We start from the raw sequence: 8173 nt of genomic DNA, 5'->3' as shown, positions 1-8173 counted from the left end.
TGGAGGGCTACGGAGTAATTTCAACCACCTGGGGATCTTTAACGTGCGCTGACATCGCACAGCACACGGACGCCTCTTTGTTTCGCCTCCATCGAAACGCAGCCGCCGAGGTCGGGTTCGAACCCGGGAATTCCGGACAGTAGTCGGGCGTCTTGCCACTGTGCCACCCCGGCGGGGCTGATAACGGTTTTGGGAGGTTGTCTTTGTGTCTGATATACCGCTAGAATTTCTGTGCTCGAGTGCTTGATAAAATTGCTGAGTGTTGTACTGCAAAAGCGCTGCTTGGCTACTTTTGTTTTTTTCTCTTTGTCAGTCTTTTTAATGAGTTCATTTTTCTTTGGCAGTAGTCTGGAAGTGGGCATAGTTTGTTGCGTTTCCTTAACCTTTTAATTCTGCGTTTTAAACGTTTGAATTCGCCAGTAATCCACGGATTGTGCTTACTTATCAAAATAACGGCTTGAGGGGCGAGTTGGTGCATCATCGTATTCAGATATGTGGCGCAAACAAACACAAACACAGGAGAAGATACACTACACACGCCATGTTTGGACAAGGTTTTGGTCTGCGAGGAAGAGAGTGCCATTTTCCCCTTGGCAAAGAAGAGGAAGATGAGAAGAAGGGGAAGTTGAGACGTGCCTGAGAGTATTAGAGGAAGTGTTTTCCGGTTCTTCTTACAGTTGGTAGTGTGCGCGTGTGTAGTGTATCTTCTCCTGTGTTTGTGTTTGCTTGCGCCACATATCTGAATACGATGTGCTTACTTATAGTTTTTTACTCGTGGTACAAAGTTGCTCAAGCAGTGCATGATATGAGCCTTGAACTGTAACCAGATTTCATCAATTCTGGCGGAGCTTTCAGTAAATAGATCAAGAAATCATAGTATTCGTGAGCAAGGTAGGTCACAATAGCATTATCATCTGCTTTGTTAAATGCGCACAGGTGTTTTCTAGTACAACACTGGCGAATCTGATTTGGGATCAATAGTAACGCTATATTGATCCTTTATTGCATGTTTCTCTATCTCCGCCACTAGTGCAGCGCCGCATTCGACTATGTCCAGAACCGTGCTGCAATATTTATTTATTCTAATTATATTTAATCACAATAGTGTTTCTGCACTGAACTCTCAGTTACATCTTTCCAGCTACCCTGTTAGAGCAAAAGAGCAAAACCCAAGTTATTGTATCCTAATAACAGCGATGCGGCCGCTCTCACGCGGGCTTATCAGATACCCCGCTATTCCCGCCATAAAACCGTCTTCTACGAACGAAATCGAACGGTAATTTATCAGCTGTATTTTTCTTTTCATACGAACAGCCAACGACAGGAATTTTTTTCTATCCAAATTGGCAACGATCGCCAATCCTCTTTATTTCAATTCTGCCCTCGGAGAATCCCTATACCTGCAACGTCTTGCATGAAAACAACCATTAATCTGCTGGATCTCGTTCTCCGCCGCAAATACTTTCAATTTTGGTTGTTTCATAAAATATACTATAACACCAATCTTAAACGCAAGTTGATTGTCCCGCCTTCCTACGTATCATCCCGCATGGATCATCAGTTAAATGTAGGTGTTTCGCAAAGTCGGCCAGATACTTGCATAAATTCGTCCATTCCTCGCACCTGAACGGAGTGGAATTACCTTCCCGCCTCCATGGCCACCACAACCTATGTTGATGGTTTCAAGCTGCGTGCCTACGATTTTTATGCCCCTCCACTTTGCAAGGACTCCGGAATTTGAGAGTCCGGAAATAAGCAAATTAATGAGAAAATAAACAAATCAGTCAATAAATAAATATCGCTTTGTGAACAAATCACGGTAGTAATGTCCCTAGAGAAACTTGAAGGATTGACGAGGCAATGCGGCTTCTCTGTGAATTTTTGGTGACTATCACTTACATTGATTACATTGATAGCTGACGTAATGTGGAATGTATTGAGGCTAAGTTCACTCTTTTCATATGACGCTTGTGTTCGGCGTGTTAATGTCTAAAATAGTTTGCCTGGATATACTGACCAGCACAGTGTCATCCTGCTCCTGACAAAATATCGCATAAGAGAATTGGCATGCGCAAGTAAGGCCAATGTCGATAGCCGCTTTTAGTCGATGAACCTTATTTCGAGCAGGATGCAGTTTATTTTGAACATGAAAACTTTAGTTTACGGCGGAGAATTAGGAAGTATGGAGGAGCTTTAAGAGTGCTTACTCAATGCTAATTTCAATAAATATATGGTTAAAGTAACAAAAACTTCGCGTGCTTTCGCGTGCACGACGGTAAGGTGTTCTCACAATCAAACACTCAAATGAAGGCTAAAGGCGAAGTTGTTGTGTTTGGTCCTGTCGTGGAGCTTCAAGCGACGAACATTAATTGCAAGCCAGAGGTCGTGCCTGTGTCGCAGTCGTGTCTCGGCACCTGACTGCGTCATTAGTCAGACGACGACGCTTGGAGAAAGGCCAAAGTTCGTGCACCAGAACATCGTCGTCGTCACGGCTTTGCTGTACCCAGGGTGCGAAGCTTTCCAGCTTTGGTTTAAATCCTTGCCTCGTAATCCGAAAACGCTCATTAGGCGGGGAAATCGTGCGGCGACTTCATAAACTTTGCAGGAACCCTGTGGTCGCTGGTCTGTTCGCAGCGGCTGCATAATGCTTGCACTTCCTACACCATAGATCATCACGACTAAGCCCCCACAAAGCCCTCTGTCACTCCTAGAGTAAGCCGCACTTAAGCATCTGCATCTACTTCGGTTTCTCTCGACAGATAATCTGAGATGAACTACAGCTCGTAAAATTAGCAGAGGGAACGCCAACCAAGCGTTGTCATTGCGCCGCGCTTAGCACGTGAACGCTAGAAAAAGCGGGGTAGATAGATTTTGATCTCAGAGCAAACATGCTGAATATTTACCAGCGCATTAATTCACACACTATACAAGTTAATATACGTCAACGGTTCGTATTTTTTTATTTTAATCAGGCTTGTGGTTTGCAGACTTCGCAAAATAATTTTTAACTGTAACACACGATTTGTGTCTTGCTATGTGTCTATGGTCTTTCCAGTTGTGATGTATGGATGCGAGAGTTGGACTGTGAAAAAGGCTGACCGCCGAAGAATTGACGCGTTTGAATTGTGGTGCTGGCGAAGACTCTTGAGAGTTCCTTGGACTGCCAGAAGGTCAAATCAGTCAATATTGTCGACCATAAACCCTGACTGCTCATTGGAGGGTCAAATTCTAAAGTTAAAGCTCAGCTACTTTGGTCATCTGATGAGAAGAGAGGAGTCGCTGGAGAAAGATTTGATGTTGGGAAAGGTTGAGGGTTGCCGGAGAAGGGGTAGGCAGCGAACGCGATGGTTAGATGGCATGCTCGAGGCACTGCAGATGAAGTTATGTGATGTTAGGAAGATAGTGAGAGACCGGAAAGCGTGGCGTGACATGGTCAATAGGGTCACGAAGAGTCGGACACGACTGAACGACTGAACTGAACTGATGTGTAGAGTATTTTAGCTAGCAGTAGTATTTAACTACTATTTCTCCTTCTGATGTCGAAGTCATGTCAAAGAGTGCAAAATCAGGCACACGAGAGTAAAAAAAAAAACAGTATTCTTCTACGAAGACCTCGGAAGGCAGCAAAACGACAGGCGTGAGCACGCTCTCAAGAAGACGTCTTGGTGAATCCTTTCGTTATATTCTCCCGTCCCCCAGTTGCGTGCTATTGTTTCAAGCTCAGCCTGAAACCTCTTCGTTATGTTTCGACCGCTGCCGTTGGTGACGCACATAATCCTGTTATACGACCGAAATTTTATATGTACCATTTTTTTTATTTAGTTTTTACTATCCTTTTAGGACCCTCTCTATTTGAATTTGCATCACGAGTGACTTTAATGCAATATGTTATGCAGGTGTTTTGTTGCCATACAAGGGGCAAGATAGAAAGCATTAAATGACGTGAGCAGCAGCAAATCGGACAACACTCATGCAGTCTTTGACAAAATTATTGTTTTGTTATGATATGTTATATTATATGAGGTGAGGTTTGGCTTCTTGTAAACTTCTCACGGCACACAGGCTTCTTGTTTTCCCGTAGTGTACATTGAATTGCGACCACAGCGGCCTGAATTGTTCCGCGAGCAGTAATTAAGTCCTAAAAATATGACATTTAAGGGTAACTTACTTATTATGAAAGCAGTTGAACGTTCACTCATTGGAAAACAGGACCTAAGAAAAGAACTTCAAAAGACAACCTATAACGTTGCCTTTACAGGAAGAAATAGAGTTTTCAGGAATCTTTTCACAAATTCATATCACTGAATTGCATACTCTCTGCATTTAGACTCTTGTTGGCCTTGTATTTCGACCGGCTATAACATCTGTGGGTTTGTGATTCAGATATTCACAATAGCACGGGGCACCATCGCAACCAATCACAGGCTACGTCGAGCATTGTAAAATTCTTTAGTCCTGTTATTTTGTCTCTGAAACCTCTTTTGCGTGCTACTCCCTCTGGTGTGAGGCCTAACCCCAATTTTGCGGCCTCGCCAGGGATGTCAAAGCCTACGAAGACATTTCCCCGGAGGAAGTAGTGCCTATAAAGTGGCCCTTTGCTACTGGATATTACATCAACGACATGCCTGCTGACCAAGCATCGATGTACATTACCCTCCAGGACCTTGACGGCGCCTCCGCATCCTGCGACGTCGGCACGCAGTCCTACCCAGCAGCTACCCGAGAACACGTCATCAAAGCAGTTGCAGTGAGCAAAGGAGCCGATTCCCCGCTTCTCTGGAGACAGACTCAAGGTAATTCTCGAGTACTCAGTCTCAAATTTCGGGACGATGAGCCTCTTTTTAGCGCCATACTTACGGGGCACCTCTCCCACTGTTTACCTTGGGTATGGACACTATGTGTAGCAGCTACGTGTACAATCACCCCTGAGTTTCGGAATACGGCCCAGCAACGTATTATAATAAGCTACAATTTCTAACCCTGGGTTATCAACCATACTCTCTCGTCCCTTATGTCGCACCACTTGGTGAATATGCTAGATCCTTATCCGCCAGGAGTGGATCGATGAAACGTCGAAAGATTCTTGAAGAGGTCCTCCTCTTCAGCCCTCGGAACTAAATTCAGAACGACCGGCGCCTCATATAGGCCTGCTCTTTTCTTATTAATTTCGCATGTTCCAAGAATTCCCACTATGTAAAGTGGAACAGGGGCCTTTTCGGCAGCTACGTATTCTTAATGGCCCTGTTCACCAAAAATTCAACATCAACAAATTTGGCTTGGCTCTGGCAGGTGGTAGCTGGAAACTGACACGGCCAGGAACTGACTGGATGCAGGGTTGGTTCGTAACTATGTTAAGGCCTTCCACAGCTGTGACCCAGTACTGTGGTGAGCAGCCTTGTCTAGAGGGCGCCGACGGCGCTCTGCGGAGCAAGTAAATGACGTCTAACGTTAGGTTCTGGGTTTGAACAATGCGTCCCGTGCGCATGCGTGGTAAATCAAATGGATGGCTGCTCATAGCTTCCTTATCCACCCCCCGTCATGCTAGGACTACCTTTCGTGTCGCTAGGGTCGCCTGCATTTGTGAGGCTGTGACGGTCGCCAGGGTGTCGCGATGCCGCCGAGTTTCTCGAGTGTAACAAGACTGCCTGGCGAGCAAGCTCGAGTGATAACAGATTAACACGCGTTCCTGCATACGCACCAATCGCCGCCCCTGTGCTTTCGTGTGAATGTAGTCAAGTACCCTAGACCTACACTGATGTCAAATGCTGTGTACCTTATAGCTAATAACCAGGCGCAAACCACGCCATCAAAAATGCGCCTGCAACGCATGGTGCCTGGTCTTAACCTTCTACGGATAGGAAACGCCAACTAGCCCAACTTATCGAACTCTTAGCCTGGTGCTTGTTTTAAACGTGCGATCATCCGCTATCACTTGCAATTGGTTTCTGAACCGAGCAATCATCCGATATCACACAGCACTTGCCTAGCCGCTTCGTGATTCGCGCGAAACGCTTTCGTTTTTCGACCGGTGATACATATCCTTAAGAGCATGCCTGATGGCATGCAGCGCGAACATTGAGCGGAAATGAAGCCGAAAATCCACGAGCAGGCATTGCTTCATTTTAGCCGCGCATGCGCCCCGGACGCATAACTCAAACCCAGGGCCTAAAGGTAGATGGCGCTGACTTGCTCCGCGAATCACCGTCGGCGAGCTCTAGAAGAGGCTGTTCACCCCTGTACAGGATGCTGTCAGAATGCTTCATAGGGGATCCAAAAGACAATCTCAACTGTAATCCCATCTTCATACACATGTTCCAGATAATACCATACATACGTGATCACCATAATGCAAGCGCCGGTGCCAATCTCCTGCCGCTCCAACAGTTCAGCGAACAGCGCTTACTGTGAAAATCGTCCAGCAGCACCGTTACAGATGTCGAAGTGCCGAACTCCGCCGACCCCTCGGAATCGCAACGAACTTTAGCACTGCGCTTTCTTCGGTCAGAGCACAACTGAAGACAGTCCTTCTCAGTCCTCACCTATAGCACCGGAACCCCGACACCCGGCTACTGGACCAGTAAAAAAGGCGACCTGGTTATGTAGAGCCTCTTATAATACCACAAAATTCTGCTCGGGATAGGCGGCGACAAGTACTTAACTCCAGATTTGCCCACTTAATGGCCCTTTTAATCGGCCCTCCTTCGCATGCTAAACATATACATCCGCGAGGCTATTCCATCCACTTTCCCCCCCCCCCCTTCAAATAACCCTTCCGGCTCAGCTAGAAGCATCTACTCGCGGTCACCTCCACTTTTCTAGTTCCAGTTCTCTCCTTTCCAGTTCCCTCAAAATCCATTCCCTGCCTAACCGCAAAACTCATCGACCGAAACGAATAGTTTACTTCAAACCTACAGCTTATTGGAGACCAAACTAGTGATTGCTGCTAACTCAGCGCTAAAATACAAGCTCTGGGGGCGCATGTAGCTGCTAAAATGGAGCGCAAATCAGACCTCAAGTATGAGACAAGGTATCTGACAAATTCAGCAGGAATTTAACATTTCCCATGACCCAATATCAGCAAACACTTCATTACTCTTCAGGTCATTTGAGATCGATTTGGCTTGGACTTTTACCGCAAGTGTTCATGCTTTAGTCTAGAAAAGGGGAGACTGATCCCGAACTAGTTTGATTCAAAGACGCACCAAAACAGAGCACGGCTAGATGAAGCGCTGAAGTGAGGGACGGCAGATTTTCTCCTCAAGAGGCCGGCCTTCATTTGCATTCAGCCACCGCCGTAGTGCTTCGCATGCGGCAGACCAAGAGCAAATTTTTGAATCAGCAATTACGTATCCGTTAGTAATATCAACGACAGAAATATTTTTTCATGTAATATTATCCACTAACGTCAAGATTTTCGCGCCTTTTCAAATCAGACAGATTCTTTACCTCTTTAGGGAACCCTCAGCGCCATGTTTATTGCACGGTTTTAGAGATACCATTCCGGCGTCTTAAGGATAACCCACGCAGCCCCTCCGCACATCGCAACGGCTCTCCTGGCGGTGAACTGAAGCACCGCCTTCTACAATCAGCTAATCGGCAATAGGACTAAAGGCTTTGGAAATCATAATTTATAGAGCGCTGCATCTCCTAACAGGTAGAGACAGCGTCATGACATGTCTTTCGACCGCTTTAGCATCCACGAGTGAGAAAATAAATAGGAATGTACCACATATGTTTTTTAGTGACGACCTCAAACGTTAGCGTAGTGGCTATCTTTTTCTTGATATCTACGTAGTCGGCCGGACGTACTTTCTGGGCAGCGTAAGATAGAAGAAGTAAATGTTTGATAAAGTGAGTACAAAGCCAAATCGCTCACTGAACTCCCAGCGTTTCTTAAAAAAGCTCGCATCACTGACTCTTCTGGTGCCCATGAATTACTGTCTCCTCAACAACTCTACGCATGCATACTAATCCGAACAACGCACCAGGTCTGGCCAATGCTCGTGAAAACCATCAGAAAAAAATAAACTAAGCCCACTTGCCTCATCCATAAATTCGGGTTTTATATTTTTTCTGTGCGACGAAACTTTAAAATCATTTTGAACTAGTTCCTCGAACATCTTGCAAAAAGTCAGCAGAGCAGTCAACAAGACAGAAGAAACACAAACAGACA

The sequence above is a fragment of the Amblyomma maculatum genome, chromosome 9, assembly GCF_055883805.1.
Source record: "Amblyomma maculatum isolate TAMU_Amacu chromosome 9, ASM5588380v1, whole genome shotgun sequence".
Taxonomy (NCBI): domain Eukaryota; kingdom Metazoa; phylum Arthropoda; class Arachnida; order Ixodida; family Ixodidae; genus Amblyomma; species Amblyomma maculatum.
This window is presented reverse-complemented; position numbering follows the sequence as displayed.